Raw genomic sequence first — 18,432 nt, 5'->3', positions numbered from 1 at the left:
TCCTTATCACCTCTGCCAGAGGCTCCACCCCCAACAAGTAGAGCAGCGGGGACAGCAAACACCCTTGTCTTTTGCCCCGTTCCAGAGGGAATCTGTCAGAGTTTAGTCCGTTAGTAGTCACCATGGCATTTGGATGAGAGTATAGTGATTTGATCCATTTAATAAAATTTGGGCCCATATTGAACTTTTCTAAGACTGAAAAGCGAAAGCTCCACTCCATCCTGTCAAACACCTTCTCAGCATCCAGTGAAGCCAGCAGGACAGGGGTCTTCTGTGTGTTTACTTGATCAATATTATCAAAAAGACGGCGAATGTTATCAGAAGAGTATCTGTCACTAATAAATCATTATGGGAAGAAGAGTGTTTCGTCTTTTGACGAGCAATTTGGTAATTATTTTGTAGTCGAAATCCAACAAGCTTATGGGCCGGAAGAACGAGCAGGAAAGAGGGTCCTTGTCTTTTTTGAGCAACACTGTAATGCGAGCTGTGTGCATGGAGTCTGGGAGAACTCCGTTTTTGCAAAAATCCTCCAGCATTGGCATGAAGATAGGGCTGAAAAAAGCTTTGTAGAACTCTCTGGGGAATCTATCTGGGCTTGGGGACATTAGGTGGCATGGAGGTAATTGCCTCCAGGATCTCCTCAGGAGTGAAGGGAGAGTTGAGATCTTCTTGGTCGGTCTCTGATAGTTTAGGTAGCGAGATTCCCTCTAGGAAGGAGTGGAGTTCTGCCTCCGTGTGTTTCCTCTCAGAGGTATATAGTTTGCAGTAAAAATCATGAAAAGTTCAATTGATATTTTTGGGTCATATGTGACCTCGTCCTCTGCTGTTCGGATAGCCATGATTGTACGCTCTGACTGCTCTTTTTTAAATTGGTAAGCAAGCAATCTACTAGGCCTATTGCTATACTCATGGTATTTCTGTTTATTAAAGAGTTCAACATCTTTGCAGATCTAGGATTTGTGGTGGGGACTTGAGATGATTTGTCTAGGGTTGGGTTAAGGGTACAATTAAAATCTCCGGCCACCACGCTAAAGGAAACACAATGCTCATTGAACAGAGTTATCATTTTTTACATGAAAGCAGGGGTATCTGTGTTAGGGGCGTATATATTTAAGATAGTAATTGGTTGACCATACAGATATGTTTTTGTTTTTGTCAATTATGAATGGAACATTCTTATGGATAAGTATGGCTGTGCCTCTACTGTTTGATTTGAAAGATGAGAAATACACCTGTCCCACCCAAGCTCTGCATCACAGAGGTGTGTGTCTTGTAATAGCGAGATGTCTGCTTTTTCCTTTTTAAGAGCACATGGTATCTTTTTCCATTTTATTGCATGCCCTAGACCTTGGCAGTTCCATGTCAATAGATTTAAGGTACTAGTCATCGTCATCGAACAGTAATCGAACTTTAGTGCAAGTCATCTCTGGGAAAAAGTGGATAATAGTGACAGCTGCGTTCACATAAAAGGAAAATAAATGGTGTACATAAAATAACAATCTCTGAACACCCCAGCCGATTTCCCAAACAACTCGACACATCCCGTTGGATCTATTACTCCCCCCCGCTCAGTCTCAATTCTGTGTTCCAAAAAAATAAATAATATGGGAACAGTTAGCAACACACAACGTCTCCCCCTCCCCACCAAAGAAATGCCTCATCCTCTCCTCTCCGCCCCGCATTGAGTGAGTGGCAACGTAGCCCCCGTCCAAACCACATTAGAAGAGGGAGAAAATAAAATCAATAGCCCAGCCTACATATACCTCCCCCAAGGGACATAGGGAACCCCAGGTAATAATAGCAACAACAACAAAAACAGGGAAATAGAAGTAGGCTGAAACGTTAGTAGGCCGAGGTTAGGCTATACAGCTTATCCCTCTCAGCTAAAGGAACATAAATAGAGATTGGGCGGCTTTAATAACATTTAGCGGGGCAGGTGGGTCTTTGGATATCAGCTATATGTCGTCTTACCTCCTTTAGTAACAGCATTAATCGCATTTAGTCATTGGTCCGTTTCTCATTGAACAGGTTTGTCTTTAAAAAAAAAACGTTTTGCCTCTTCGGGAGTTTTGAAGTGTCACAGGGCTCCTTGGTGAAGAACCCTGAGCTCGTTTGGGAATTTGAATGAAGATGCCTCGGTCAATGGAGTATTTCTTCACCTCGTCAAACTCTCGGAGCTTTCGACTTATTCCAGCTGACAGGTCCTGGTGTAAAGTGTGATGGTGTTGATTTTCGCCGCCTGTAGGACTCATTCCTTGTCGGTGAATCTCAGTGATTGGGGCGTATGGTGATTGGGCGCGGTGGTTGTCTGGCTGCTGGAGGGGGCCTTAACTCTCTCAAGTTCTATGGGCCTGTCAGTGGACAGGTGGAGCCACTCGGGAAGTTTGTCTTGCAGGTAGCGGATCAGTGGCATGTTTCCCTCTTCTTTTTTGACCAGATTTAATAGAACACAATTATTCCTTCGCCCTCTGTTTTCCAGGTCCTCTGTTTTCTCTTCCAGATGCTCGATTTTCTTTTTAGCATATGCTATTGTTTCCATGGCATCTGTCAAGAAGTTTTCCATGGATAGGATTTGCGCCTCTGCCTCGTCCAGGTGCCCCGCGTCTGTGGTTATCTTGCTGTTGATGTCAGGCAAAGCGTTTTCCAGGATTGTCACCTTGCCCCCTATCGCACTGAGCTGAGAGTTAATGGCATCTAATTTGGTGTTTAGTTCTGTACGTTGGGATCTCAACTCAGAAAGGATGTCTTCGACAGAGTGTGAGGTTGGCATTCGTTGGGCCTCGGGGGGGAGCGGGTCCTCTTGCTCCTGGCTAATGGCACTAGCTTTTTCTGAAGCTAGCTTCTTCTTGGAGGCTTTTTCCGTCGCTAATGCTCGAGTCCGGGTAAAAATGTTACCTGTAATGTCGCCTTTTTTAGCCGCCATGACTTTTTTACTAAAGCTAAAGGAGTTTCAACTTGAAGTGGAGGTAAGATTAGGAATTGGAAACTACTTGTGCGGAGCTCTTAGTTCACGAGGCCATCTCGTTCAAGGGTCATGTGATCCCTCCGCACTTAAACCTTTTGTCTTGCCCATTCACCCTCTGAATGGCACACATACACAATCCATGTCTCAATTGTCTCAAGATTTGAAAATCCTTCTTTAACCTGTCTTCATCTACACTGATTGAAGTGGATTTAACGAGTGACATCAATAAGGGATTATAGCTTTCACATGGATTCGCCTGGTCAGTCTGTCATGGAAAGAGCAGTTGTTGTTAATGTTTTGTATATTCAGTGTATATGGAAAGCTGTAGGGGTGCATCGTTTTGCCTGAAATCGATGGTGCTTTGCCCCAGAGTTAAGGTCAATTCCATTTGAATTCCAATCGATTTCCGAAGAATTTAAATGCAGCTGGTGAACTGGAAAAACAGAGGAAATGTCACATTGATCAATTGAACCTCAGTTAATTCCACTAGCGCTAACAGAGTTGAAATGGAATTGACCACTCTCTTTGGCGCCACTCTCCTCATATTTCACTGATCAGTCATGAGTGCTGTTTTAGCAGGCACGCCACACAGGCATTATTACGTAAGGCTTTTTGGCAAGGCTGTAAATCTTCTCTGAGGGGCCAATGGGGAATGAGTGGGGGGATGAGTGATTGACATCCCAGCATGTGGCCCTGACACAAACACAGTTTCCACTGCAAGCAGATAGATCAAAGACTGGCTCCTACTGGTTCGCTGGTACAGGTTGATCTGAATGGCCAGATGCCACACAGGCACACGTACACACACACAAATGCAAACACATATGCACACATGTCAAACACACAGTTCAGATGAGTGTAAAGCCACTGGCTGTCTCCGTACTGTCTCGTCTTCTACTCTTCCTGTTTTCAGGAGCCTGTCCTGCACATTGCTCAGAGGGAGGGTTTATGAGACATCTATCAGTCTGGATGTCTTCAAAAGACTCCTCCCTTCCCCCTTCCTTCCCCAGCTTGTCCTTTGTGTCTAGCTCATCCATTCTCTTTGTGTGTGTGTGTGTGTGTGTGTGTGTGTGTGTGTGTGTGTGTGTGTGTGTGTGTGTGTGTGTGTGTGTGTGTGTGTGTGTGTGTGTGTGTGTGTGTGTGTGTGTGTGTGTGTGTGTGTGTGTGTGTGTGTGTGTGTGTGTGTGTGTGTGTGTGTGTTATTGGCTCCTCAAGCAGAGGGGTTTTCTGTCGGCTGTTAGCTAGCTCTGCCTTGTTTAAACTCCACAGGCCCGTAAAGCTGGTGTTTCTTATTAGAGGTCATTTTGTAATGAGAAAATGTGTATGCATGAACATTCCACTGTGGGTTTGAGGGCGGGCGGGCGGGCGTGCGGGCGGGCGGGCGGGCGGGCGTCCGTCCGTCCCCAGGTCCTTTCCCGGCTCATTAACTCTCCTAGGAGCTGGTTCTTCTCCATGGCTGTGGTGTTGATGTGAGGTTTATCAGAGACGGCAGGCTGATTCTCAGAGCATATCCTTGGTGCTCTCTCTGTCAGTCCTAGCCCTGAGTGGTATGATCGGATTCCTTCACACTGTCCGCCTATGGTTCACTGAAGTTCAGTCAAACCTCAGACTGCTGATAGATTGAGTTGGAACAATAACCCTAGCACCTTCCCAGCTTCTCTGTGGTGCTAGTGCAGTCCAGACCAGGGAGCTTCATCCACTGCAGGCTGTGTGATTGGCTGCAGCACTAACCTCAAAGCCATTACTGGGAATAAAGGCCTGCAGTTCTCAACCTGTTCACTGGAGAGTAAAGGAGTCTGTCTTTGACAATAACCGAAAGTCCTCTCTCACCCTGGGCTTTGTGTCTGTCTGTCTGAATAGACAGAATAGACTGAATAGACAGAATATGTTAAAGGGACCATAATGAATGAGAGCAGTCTGTGTTATTGTGAGAGATGAGGAAGCTGCAGGCATGTTCTGTTCTCCACTGTCACACAAGCCTTCTAGAGCATCGGAGTTTCTGCCAGAGGTTTAGAAATGGGCGCCAAACTTTGGGCTAAAACATTTCCCTTTATATTGACAGCTGGAAAATGAAACCTCTGCAGTGTTTTGATTTAGACTCTGGGAGAAGGCGTGCATAATTAAGTCCTGTGGAAGAGCCTGACAGGCTGCGGCAGTAAGTTTCTGATTTCTCCCTCCTGTACTGGATTAAGTCGCACGTCATCTAAGGATTTCAGCATACGGTGTTTCAATCTCTCTGTGACAGGTGATCCATCAAACCCATTTATCAGCCCCAGTCTTCCACGAGAAGAGGAAGGCGAACTGCAGCGATGGCAAAATCCTAACTGTGGTGCAGGTTGACATTGGCCTGCAGACTAGGGTTCTGGAGAGGATTGTACATTTAATGCATAATATTCTTGCAGTAATCCTGAGATCACTGAAAAAAACACATTATTTAAGAAACAGCACAGTTATTGGTATTATTCCGAACATTATTATTCCAAACATGTTACTTTTGAAACGTTTTGGTGGGTTCTCACAAATCTAAGTTTAAGACATTCTCGGAAACCAAAGTACAACTTCTTTGGAATGCATTCCGTGGACAGTTGTTGGTTGAATAATCCATCACACACCTCCACTTATTTATAAAGAATGTAAGATGCCTGTAAAGATTTGTCCTTCAAATGCAGTTATGCTGTCTCCATCCAGGTGCTTTACTGCTGAGCCTACCCAGGCTGATCTACTAGCTCCCTGCAAAATGGATACAAATTGAACAAAATCTATTACTCTTGAATTTATCACAAATCATTCCACAACACGCCCTGTAATCTCTTTCCAATGTAATATTCAGCAAAGGAAAGATTAAATCAATGGCATGAAAATCAGCCGGAATGGAGGCTCAGAGAGATAGAGATTTCAAAGGCGGGCGGGCGACGTGTGGTAATCTGAATTAGAAGTCAACGCAAAGAGAGGCTGTCTGACCTATAGAGATCCTATTAAATGAAGATATATATGACTACTTTCAGACCACTGATCTAGAGTCAGTATTAAGGTGGTGGAAGATGATCTGAACGGAAGAGGCTAGATCACTGATCTAGAATCAGAGTGAAATAGCATTGAAAGCGTTCATGCTCTGTAAAGGCTGGCTGCCTACCATCTGAGAAATTGAAATGTATCACAGCTTGAAAGCAGCCGTCCCTGGCCATTTCCTGGGCTTCTCTCTACCCTGGAGCAAACCTAGTGTAGTTATGTACCACTGCTGTGTGGCAAACTGTATCATCACAGAGAGCCAGGAGCAGTGTCTCTACCTCGCCTTGACCACCCAGGGAACTCCTCACATCTACTGTGGGCCCTGGGTTTCAAACAGTAGGAGCTCACAGTGGAACTACTGTAGGAGGCCGTGTTGTTTGTTATGAACTGGCAGACAGAGTCGATATGAATAGAGAGGCTTCTGTACGGTCGTGGATATAAGTGTTCCGTTCCTACTTCAGCCTTCAAAGAACTGTGAATGAGTTTTTACAAAGGGGCAGGTGTTTAGAGCAGCATTCTTTCTCGTCTGTCACTGCAGGAGTGTTGCGTCTACTGAAAGGCGATAATAAGAGTGTGAGAATGTTCCTCTTAATTGTGTTTGATGAAAATGGCACAGCACATCAACAGCTCGCTTCAAACTCTTCTACGAAATGATGCCTCTGATTAGTCTCAGCTAAATGTGTCTAACTTGTCAGTGATCTCATATGAACAGCGTATTTCAATTATGTAAAGCTTACAGGCAGAGTTTGACTGATTAACCAATTTGGCTTTGAATTTGAATGAGTTTTTTTTTCATTTTCTTTCTCAAAATCAGATGTCATTTTGCAGGGCCAGTGGGTAAGATGACTTTATTGATATAAAGTAGAAGTGATTTGTGCCTTCGTTACTGTCATGTGCACTCAGGCACACACTCTCAGCTGATTCGCTGATACATTGTGCGTGTCAATCTCTTTCTCCCTCTCTCTCTCCCCCCTCTCTCTCTCCCCCTCTCTCTCTCCCCCTCTCTCTCTCACTCTCCCCTCTCTATCTCACTCTCCCCTCTCTATCTCCCCTATCAAGAGTATCCACTCTGTCTCCATTTCTGTTACGTCACAGACAGTCACATCTATTAACTTCAGTCAGACACCCACAGCAGTCTCTGACCCCCACCCCTTTATCCAAATCTGTCTGAATACTGGCTCATTTCCCCCTGTGTATCCAGGAAGAAAACAGAAAATGGCTGCTTTTTTGCAGCCTGATAATCATCTGTGTCGCTATTTTAAGACCCCGAGTGCCTGGGGTTGGAGGGACGGCTGATGATGAAGGTTGCTGATGTCATCGGTGTTGCCGGGCAACCAGAATATCTCTAGTTGTCAGGGTCTGGCTCACTAGGGTGAAGTGGCTGATGGGAAGCAGCGATTAGAGATGCAGGGAGGGCAGGCGGCTGGGTCTCTGTCCCCCCTCTGTCCAGCCCCTGTAGCCCAAGCTCCAGCCCCGGGACATGACACGCTAAAGGTTCTTTCCTCTGTCTCAGTACGAAGGTTCATTGTAACATGGTGGTGAAATATGTCTAGGAGCAGTACACGAGAAATCTATTCTCTGATAGGAAGAGACATTTGGTAATCATCACACAGAGATGACGAATAGAAGCTGAACAATTAAGTGCTAGACTGTGATATTACACAAATGGGTGCATAATGAATTGCAATTAAATAAACCTTTGTGAGGTTGTAAATTAAAGTGCAATTAGAAACAGGATCCTACGTTTTGCAGCAAATGAGGTTTAGAAATAATGACTTTCCTTTACAACTACGGTGTTTCTTTCTTGATCTCGTTCTAACTGTAGAGTTAGAGAGTTCATTCTCCTGGCCCTGTGCTCTGCACTAGAGAGTAGCCAGTCCTGTCTGTGGGTCAATGCCACCATGTGAAGTGGCTCTGTGTTCTCCTGTGTTCACACAGCCTTCTCACCAACATGGAAACCAGTAGCTTTGTGCTTGGCACTTGAGGCTCTGAAGTCCAACATGATTACGCCCCAGAGAGTCAGGAGGTTAAGAGGAAATCCTAACTACACAGCTCAACGCTTATTATGGATGGCGACGTAACTTCACTGCATTTCCAGTGGACGCAACCTCAAGTAACCGCATGGGTATGGGACTTGAAGTTTGTTAACACGTTTCACCTCCCAACAGGGGCCAGATTAGTGGTAGTATCTCCTCCCACGTTATGGTCATGCTACTAGGGTAACGTACAGCTATGGTGTGATGGACACGTACTTGGTCCCCTTATCTAAAGCTATAAGACTACATCCCATTACCAGATCATTCAAAATGTTGCAGCCAAATAAAACTACCTAATGTGTCCTTTGTTTACCCTACTACCCAGATACACATTACACACACCATCTATTTTCAGATGAAAGCCCTTCCTTTGGCCCACCTTGTTTTCTGTGCCCACCTGTGGCGTGTCACACCTAGCATGTCACTCATTACCATATGGCTCCCATCCCACAGACTGGCTCATTAAGAGTTTCCTGGCTCGTGGTGGGCGAAGCTGCGAGCGTAATTACAGCCTGGCTCTCCTCCGAGACTGTGTGTGTGTGTGTGTGTGTGTGTGTGTGTGTGTGTGTGTGTGTGTGTGTGTGTGTGTGTGTGTGTGTGTGTGTGTGTGTGTGTGTGTGTGTGTGTGTGTGTGTGTGTGTGTGTGTGTGTGTGTGTGTGTGTGTGTGTTATTGGCTCCTCAAGCAGAGGGGTTTTCTGTCGGCTGTTAGCTAGCTCTGCCTTGTTTAAACTCCACAGGCCCGTAAAGCTGGTGTTTCTTATTAGAGGTCATTTTGTAATGAGAAAATGTGTATGCATGAACATTCCACTGTGGGTTTGAGGGAGAGGAATTTGAGATGCTATTAGAGCAGGTGTGACGGCAGTTTCCCTTTCTACTCCTCTACCTGTTCATCTGCTTATGTAGGTTTGTGCACGACTGTCATATGCTTGTGTGATCCAGAGCTGAGCAGCAGCTGTGACCTCCATGGAGGTTCTCCCTCCCTCCCTCCCTCCCTCCCTCCCTCCCTCCCTCCCTCCCTCCCTCCCTCCCTCCCTCCCAGGTACAGCTGCTCCAACCAGAAGGGCTTATTAACCAGTAGTGCTGTAGCTCTGCCCCAGTCTGGCACCTCAGCTCACTGCTGGCTGGGAGGTTGTCAAGACTGTCTGGACAGGACTCGATGGGCTCTTATTGAAGCTCTAAAACAGATATTCTAATGTTCTGTAAGAGGGGTAAGGCGTGGACCTTTCCTCTGATCCTGTCTGGGACACACCTATCAAGCCAGAGCCTGAGAAAGTGACTCTACATTTAAGCAATAAGGCCTGAGGTATATGGCCAATATACCACGAGTAAGGGCTGTTCTTAGGTGCCTGGATACAGCCCTTAGCCGTGGTATATTGGTCGTATCCCACAAACCACTGAGGTGCCTTATTGTTACTATTATTATTTTTCAATGTACCCCCTTTTTCAATCTTGTATCATCGCTGCAACGGGCTCGGGAGAGGCGAAAATGGAGTTATGCATCCTGCCTAACTGCGCTCCTTAACAACCGCCAGCTTGACCCGGAAGCCAGCCACACCAATGTGTCAGAGGAAACACCATTCAACCAGTTGTGGCACAGCCCGGGAATGAACCCGGGTCTGTAGTAACACCTCTAGCACTAAGGCACTGCAGGTGTGATGCAGTGCCTTAGACTGCTGCACCACTCAAGAGGCCCCAACCTTATTGTTATAATAAACTGTTTTCCACTGTAAATAGAGCAGTAAACAAGTAATTGTGTGTCATATCAGACAATACTCAAACTAACCGGTTTATAATATAATTTACATACACCTTAGCCAAATACATTTCAACTTAGTTTTTCACAATTCCTGACATTTAATCCTCGTAAAAATTCCCTGTCTTAGGTCAGTTAGGATCACCGCTTTATTTTAAGAATGTGAAAATGTCAGAATAATAGTAGACAGAATTATTTATTTCAGCTTTAATTTTTTTCATCACATTCCCAGTGGGTTAGAAGTTTACATACACTCAATTAGTACTTGGTAGCACTGCCTTTAAATTGTTTAAAATGGGTCAAACGTTTCGGGTTATGTCAAATCGATATATGACTTGTTTTACTGTGGATATAGATACTTTTGTACCTGTTTCCTCCAGAATCTTCACAGGGTCCTTTGCTGTTGTTCTGGGATTGATTTGCACTTTTCGCACCAAAGTACGTTCATATCTAGGAGACAGAACGCCTCTCCTTCCTGAGCGGTATGACGGCTGCGTGGTCCCATGGTGTTTGTACTTGCGTACTATTGTTTGTACAGATGAATGTGGTACCTTCAGGCGTTTAGAAATTGCTCCAAGGATGAACCAGATTTGTGGAGGTCTACAATTTGACCTGTGGAGGTCTTGGCTGATTTCTTTTGATTTCCCTATGATGTCAAGCAAATAGGCATTGAGTTTGAAGGTAGGCCTTGAAATACACTCACAGGTACACCTCCAATTGACTCAAATGATATCAATTAGCCTATCCGAAGCTTCTAAAGCCTTGACATAATTTTCTGGAATTTTCCAAGCTGTTTAAAGGCACAGACAAGTTAGTGTATGTAAACTTCTGACCCACTGTTATTGTGACACAGTGAGTTATAAGTGAAATTATCTGTCTGTCAACAATTGTTGGAGAAATGACAAAGTAGATGTCCTAACCGACTTGCCAAAACTATAGTTTGTTCACAATACATTTGTGGAGTGGTTGAAAAATTAGTTTTAATGACTCCAAGTGTATGTAAACTTCCAACTTCAACTGTAGGTCTATGTATGTGTGTATATGCAGTACCAGTCAAAAGTGTGGACACACCTACTCAATCCAGGGTTTTCTTTATACTGGTCTATTGGTTCAGACAGGTCAGTAGAGAGATGAGAGGTAGGACAGTGCTGCAGGAATGTTTGCCATCTCCTCTCTCTCTCTCAGCTCTGCCCCAGTAGGGGTCTGCTGACCTTGGGCCTGCTGTCTGATCACGGTCATTCTCTGACTTAGAGTTGCCCCAGCAACCGCACATCACCAGGACAACCCAATGTTACCCCAGCAACAGCTCATCTTCGGGACAACCCAATCACCCCGCTCTCTCTACACACACACACACACACACACACACACACACACACACACACACACACACACACACACACACACACACACACACACACACACACACACACACACACACACACACACACACACACACACACACACACACACACACACACACACACACAGAAACAGTCGCAGACTCACAGAAACACACACACACACACACACACACACACACACTCACACACAGTCTGCCCTCTGAGATCTGACACCTGACATTTGAGAGTGGTCAGATGAAGGACAGGAATGGCCATATAATTGTCTGACTCAAGATTGTGTGTGTGTGTGTGCTTGCTTTTGTGTGTTTGTGCTTCTGTGTGCATGCGTGGTATGTGGTTGTGTAAACGTCGATGTGAGATTAAAGAGCAGAGCAAGTCAAGGTGATTCTGGGAGAGGATTCATTAGTGTTCATACGTCAGAGATGCCAGAACAAAGATAAAGGATTTGTGTGGCTCTGTGTCTGTACAGACAGACCAGTGGTGGCTCTTGGCTTTTAGACAGCACCCTGTTATGAAAGGGCACAATGCTACCTCCCTTCCTCTCCCCTTACCTCCCTTCCTCTCCTCTCCTTCCCCTCTTCTCCCACCCACTGCCTGGCCTCTCACAGTGTCCCTTAATTCATCACTCTCAAACAGCCTCTCACCACCACAGACCCAACAGATCCGTCTGTCTGGAGAAGATTGATGTGCTTGCGTACTGATATCTGACCACGGAGATAGAGCGAGCGAGCGAGCGAGCGAGACCCACACATCTTTCATCCCTCGTCCATGTCTAAGCCTGTTTTCACACTGATTCCCTCTCAGTATCCCTCTCTCTGGTGGCCATCCGGAGCTTTGCTCAGTCGACTCTGCTCGTTTTCACGAGGTACATTTCCCTGTCATTGTGAATATAACGATAACGTCCGGCTTCAGTGTTTTGAATGTGCCATGGAGATTTTTCCTTTTTTTTTTTCCTGCTTAGCGTAGCCTTGCTGTTTAAGAACTAAGCAGTGCAGTGGCATATAAATAGGCCTTCCTTCCACTCGCGGGAATAAAAACAGCTCTGAATTTCAAGGCTGCAACATGTTAAAGTATTGGCCATTGGTTAGAATGGAAATGTCTTCTGTCTTTCTCAACCCTCCCAGATACTAGAGGTTGGACCCAGACCTGAGGACAATCAGACCCGGATCCGAACGGTCCGATCATTAAAAAAAAGGGGACCCGAATCTGAACGGACCAAACCTCTTGGGTCCTAGGTCAGGTCCTTTGTATTCAAGTTGGGGTGGACCCATGAAGACCTCTAACACAGACACGTTGAGAGGCATAAGGTTAGCAGCAGTGCAGCACCCCTCGATTGAGAGCAATTGTTGGGGGTTAGGTGCTTTGCTCAAGGGCACCACGACAGGCGATGTTACATGGGATCAGACAGAGTCCAGCAGCCTTCCAATTCAATTCCATTCCCATTTTTGTGTTGCCCGGCACAGAGCTTGAACCAGAAGCCTTCCGGCTGCTGGTCCGCCTCTCTCACCTCTAGGCTACTGCTGCCCCTTACACATGAGGAAGAACTCGGGACAAAATGAAAGTATTTGAAACAAAGATCAAAGATTGGTTATCAATCAATTAATAAAGCACTGTAGATCTATACTTTTCCCATGGAATTGGGTAGTGGTGCAGGTGGCCTTCAAAACACCCAGAGATGTTCCAAGGTGTTTTATCCTCTGTGTTCTAGTATCCACTAACAGCCCAAATGCACCTGGTTATGTAAGCAGACCATAAAGCCCTGGGCATTGTTTCCCTTCTAAGTGTTTAATCGGCGAGTGCAACTATATTGGGCCATTATATTGGTTGTCACTGCTCATCTCTGTTCCCGGCTTTAATTGCTGTCTGAAATCTATGCCGCAATTACAGCGACTGCTGCTAACAGCGTGAATTTAAACGCACCGCTGCTGCCACAGCTCGGTGGGTTTATTGTGTGATCCTCACATGTTCCCATTTAGAGAGGGCTGTCACGGTCTACATGTGTTGCTAGAATCTGCCGTTTCTGCACTGATCTATATGTGGGCTGAGCAGACACACACAGCTACTCTGCACAGGTTTATTGATCTCGATCCACATATATAAAACATGTGTAAACAGAGCTGTAAACATACGGTGGGCATTCTACACCATGTCATCTCCCTGCTTCCACACTCGAGGAGGAAGCAGAGCATTGGCTGGTTTGTTGTCATTGGTCACTGAGGTGGCTGAGGCCACTGGCTGATAGGCCTTGAATTTTGACCAGGCAGGTGGGACCGGGGCAGACGTGTCCCCCTTCTGTGTCTCCTATTGGGGGAGACCTCAGTGTTGGCCGTCAGCGTTGGCCGTCAGCATTGGCCGGAGGTAGAAGGGCTTTTCTCCCCTCCAAGCAAAGAATGCCTTAAGATATGGATGGAAGCTTAGTCCAAAATGCTAGCGAAGAAAGTGAAGTAGGTTAGAGTGCTCTCACATTCAGACATCTCCATGACAACAGGATACAATGATGAGGATATAGCAAGAAAACTATTTGCGGTGGTGACAATTGGTTATATTCTCTTCTCCTATCCTCCACCAGAGCCTCCCCTGTGTGATGTGTCACCTCTTTGATGGTTCTGCTGTATTTAGGTTGGAACCAGGGAGACAGAATAGACAGAGATATCTCAGTGGAAAGTGGAGCAGCTGTGTAGAGTGGAGGTTGGTTGTGTGAGTCAGAGAGCCCATAGGAGCTGTCATAGTTCTGGTAATGTAGGTTAACTGTGCTCACAGGAAGAACACAGGGCTCAACCACAGCTTTAATGACACGCATGAAACTGACTTTTATTCCACTTAAAGGTATGAATAATTGGTTCTCTTTTGCACATTCTGTGAAACGTTTTGTGGTGTGTGGGAAAAAGTTGAGATTGTGACGTTACATTGATCTTTGAGGACAACGCGCATGCTTGTGTATGTTTCTATGTGTGTACGCACGTGTGAATGTGTGTTTATAAAGTGCATGTGTGTTGCAGAGATAGGAGAATAGTGTGGAAGTTGCATGAGTTGTGGCATTAAAAGTGTAAAGTCTCAATGATCTCACCCTGTATGCCCTCTGTCCTCTCTCTCCCTCTCTCCTTTCATCAGATAGTGGCTCAGCCATCACGTCCTCCTGTATTGGTCTGGGAAACTCCCTGTCTCCCCCTGCTGGTCAGGCTGGCAAACCCGTTCCAGGATACAATGGTGAGCACTAACATGTCTCTTTCATTAAGCAGAACTATCCATGGGCGGGGCCACAAAGTGCTTGATGGTTGGGGGGAGCCATAATCATTGATGCTTAATTTTATGGAAAAAAATAATGTAAAAACTCTTTATATCTAAGCAGAAAAGCCTCTTGAGCTGTCTGTATCCTCCTGAATGGTGTTTTATTTTTATTTTTAAATAAACTAAATATGCTTCTCTGCTAAAGTCTGGGTAAAAGATTGAAAGTCTACCAACCTTGCCAGCAGGCATGCCAACTAAGGTACACTATATATACAAAAGTATGTGGACACCCCTTTAAATCAGTGGTTTTGGCTATTTCAGCCACACTCGTTGCTGCCAGGTGAACAATATCGAGCACACAGTCATGCAATCTCCACAGACAAACATTGGCAGTAGAATGGCCTTACCGAAGAGCTGTGACATTTTTTTCTCCCTAATTTCAGAGAGGAGAGGAAAAGGAGAGGAAAAGGTTGAGTAACGTGTCCTCCGAAACATGACCCATCAAACCGCACTCCTTAATACCTGACCGCTTAACCCGGAAGCCAGCCGCACCAATGTGTCAGAGGAAACACTGTTCAACTGATGACCGAAGTCAGCCTACAGGCGCCCGGCCCACCACAAGGAGTCGCTAGAGCACGATGAGCCAAGTAAAGACTCCTGGCCAAACCCATCCCTAACCAGAACGACACTGGGCCAATTGTGCACCACCCTATGGGACTCCCGGTCACTGCCGGTTGTGACACAGCCTGGCATTGAACTCGGGTCTGTGACGCAGTGAATTCAACTGATGCGCCACTCGGGAGGCCTGAGTTCAGTGACTTTCAACGTGGCACCGTCATAGGATGACACCTTTCCAACAAGTCAGTTTGTCAAGCTTCTGCCCTGCTAGAGCTGCCCTGGTCAACTGTAAGTGCTGTTATTGTGAAGTGGAAACATCTAGGAGCAACAACGGCTCAGCCACGAAGTAGTAGGCCATACAAGCTCACAGAACGGGAACGCTGAGTGCTGAGGCACGTAACGCATAAAAATCGTCGGTCCTCGGTTGCAACACTCACTACCGAGTTCCAAATTGGAAGCAACGTCAGCACAATAACTGTTTGTTGGGAGCTTCATGAAATGAGTTTCCATGACAGAGCAGCCAAGCATCGGTCTGGTGTGGTGTGAAGCTCGCCGCCATTGGACTCTGGAGCAATAGAAACACGTTCTCTGGAGTGATGAATCACGCTTGGCGGATGCCAGGAGAACTCTACCTACCCAAATACAAAGTGTCAACTGTAAAGTTTGGTGGAGGAGGAATAACGGTCTGGGGCTGTTTTTCATGGTTCGGGCTAGGCGCCTTAGTTCCAGTGAAGGGAAATCTTAATGCTACAGCATACAATGACATTCTAGACAATTCTGTGCTTCCAACTTTATGGCAATAGTTTGGGGGAAGGCCCTTTCCTGTTTCAGCATGACAATGCCCCCGTGTACAAAGCGAGGTCCATACAGAAATGGTTTGTTGAGATCGGACCTTGACTGGCCTGCACAGAGCCCTGACCTCAACCCCATCAAAAACCTTTGGGATGAATTGGAACGCTGACTGCGAGCCAGGCCAACCTCACTAATAATGGAAGCAAGTCCCCACAGCAATGTTCCAACATCTAGTGGAAAGCCTTCCCAGAAGAGTGGAGGCTGTTATTGCATATTAATGCTGTGGAGGCTGTTATAGCATATTAATGCTGTGGAGGCTGTTATAGCATATTAATGCTGTGGAGGCTGTTATAGCATATTAATGCTGTGGAGGCTGTTATAGCATATTAATGCTGTGGAGGCTGTTATATATTAATGCTTAATGCTGTGGAGGCTGTTATAGCATATTAATGCTGTGGAGGCTGTTATAGCATATTAATGCTGTGGAGGCTGTTATAGCATATTAATGCTGTGGAGGCTGTTATTGCATATTAATGCTGTGGAGGCTGTTATAGCATATTAATGCTGTGGAGGCTGTTATAGCATATTAATGCTGTGGAGGCTGTTATTGCATATTAATGCTGTGGAGGCTGTTATAGCATATTAATGCTGTGGAGGCTGTTATAGCATATTAATGCTGTGGAGGCTGTTATAGCATATTAATGCTGTGGAGGCTGTTATTGCATATTAATGCTGTGGAGGCTGTTATAGCATATTAATGCTGTGGAGGCTGTTATAGCATATTAATGCTGTGGAGGCTGTTATTGCATATTAATGCTGTGGAGGCTGTTATAGCATATTAATGCTGTGGAGGCTGTTATAGCATATTAATGCTGTGGAGGCTGTTATAGCATATTAATGCTGTGGAGGCTGTTATTGCATATTAATGCTGTGGAGGCTGTTATTGCATATTAATGCTGTGGAGGCTGTTATAGCATATTAATGCTGTGGAGGCTGTTATAGCATATTAATGCTGTGGAGGCTGTTATTGCATATTAATGCTGTGGAGGCTGTTATTGCATATTAATGCTGTGGAGGCTGTTATAGCATATTAATGCTGTGGAGGCTGTTATAGCATATTAATGCTGTGGAGGCTGTTATTGCATATTAATGCTGTGGAGGCTGTTATAGCATATTCATTTTCGAATAAGATGCTCGATGAGCAGATGTCCACATACTTGGTCATGTAGTGTAGAACTATCTACTCCAACTTGATTGATAGCCTGAAATGGCTTCTTAGGTTCTCCCAAACTCATAACTAGGTACTATCTGGGATAGCTAAAGTCAACTTCATAACTTTTATAGGTGGCTAGTAGTATTCCAGAGAAACAACAACAACAACACATTTACAAAAACAAAATCTGTATTTTTTAAAACCGGACAAATATGAGGGGGCACGTGCCACCTATGGGCATGACGCCTCTGGAACTATCCCAAATGTTCTGAAATAGTCCATTTACCTGACCAGTATGCAGAGAGAGACACTGCTTTTCAGGCTCTACAACTGTTACATGTAGTTGTCAAATACAAAAAGGTATTAATGTCACACTGTAATCGTTTTAACATGGGCACGTTTGAGAGGAGTCTAGGCATATTGGCTTGGGAAAATAAAAAACACACACCATCAATACAAAGGTTGAACTTCAGAGCAACCCACGTTTTGACATCCCACATTGCCCACTGCTGAAATATAAGCCCTATAAATCTGATTTCTATGCACCTCTCTCTTCTCTAGTCAGTGTGATCGACGATGATATGCAGCAGTTGACGCCAAGGACCCTGGGAAATATTGTGGTGAGGTAAGCCAGCCGCATGGTCATGGCCACACCTCTGTGAGCAGCTAAGTCATTCTGTTATCCTCTAGTGACTCCCCATCCCGCATGAGGGAGCGTAATCATCGACTGACCCTAATTAGCATAACGCAACGGACATAAATATTCCTCGAAAATATTCCTATTCATGAAAATCACAAGTGAAATATATTGAGACACAGCTGAGCCTTTTGTCAATCACCCTGTCATCTCAGATTTTCAAAATATGCTTTACAACCAAAGCTAGACAAGCATTTGTGTAAGTTTATCGATAGCCTAGCATAGCATTTTGTCCAGCTAGCAGCAGGTAACTTGGTCACGGAAATCAGAAAAGCAATCAAATTAAATCGTTTACCTTTGATGAGCTTCGGATGTTTTCACTCACGAGACTCCCAGTTAGATAGCCAATGTTCCTTTTTTCCTAAATATAATTTTTGTAGGCGAAATAGCTCCGTTTGTTCTTCACATTTGGCTGAGAAATCTCCCAGAAATTGCAGTCACGAAAATGCTGAAAAATATTCCAAATTAGAATGATTGGAATAATGGCTACCTCTGTATTTTACCGATAATCACTCTGGAAGCCATCAGCTGACCAGTTGCGCAATGTAGCCGCTTACGGGTATTACGTCACAATGCTGTAGACACCTTGGGGAATAGGGAGAAAAAGGAATCTGGTTGATTGCCCATTCACTGCTCAATAGGGACGCATTGGAACGCAACGCTTTCAAAACATGAATGAGGCACTTCCGGATTGGATTTTTCTCAGGTTTTCGCCTGCAATATAAGTTCTGTTATACTCACAGACAATATTTTTAC

The 18,432-nt window shown here is 45.2% G+C and overlaps 1 pseudogene; it reads left to right on the top strand.

The window, feature by feature from the left end:
- The window catches only part of LOC124013555, a 38,890-nt pseudogene that overhangs the window by 16,853 nt on the left and 3,605 nt on the right, over positions 1–18,432 (top strand).

Source organism: Oncorhynchus gorbuscha, linkage group LG25 (assembly GCF_021184085.1).
Source record: "Oncorhynchus gorbuscha isolate QuinsamMale2020 ecotype Even-year linkage group LG25, OgorEven_v1.0, whole genome shotgun sequence".
Taxonomy (NCBI): Eukaryota; Metazoa; Chordata; class Actinopteri; order Salmoniformes; family Salmonidae; genus Oncorhynchus; species Oncorhynchus gorbuscha.
Note: the sequence above shows the minus strand (reverse complement) of the source record. Positions and strands in the feature narration are given on the sequence as shown.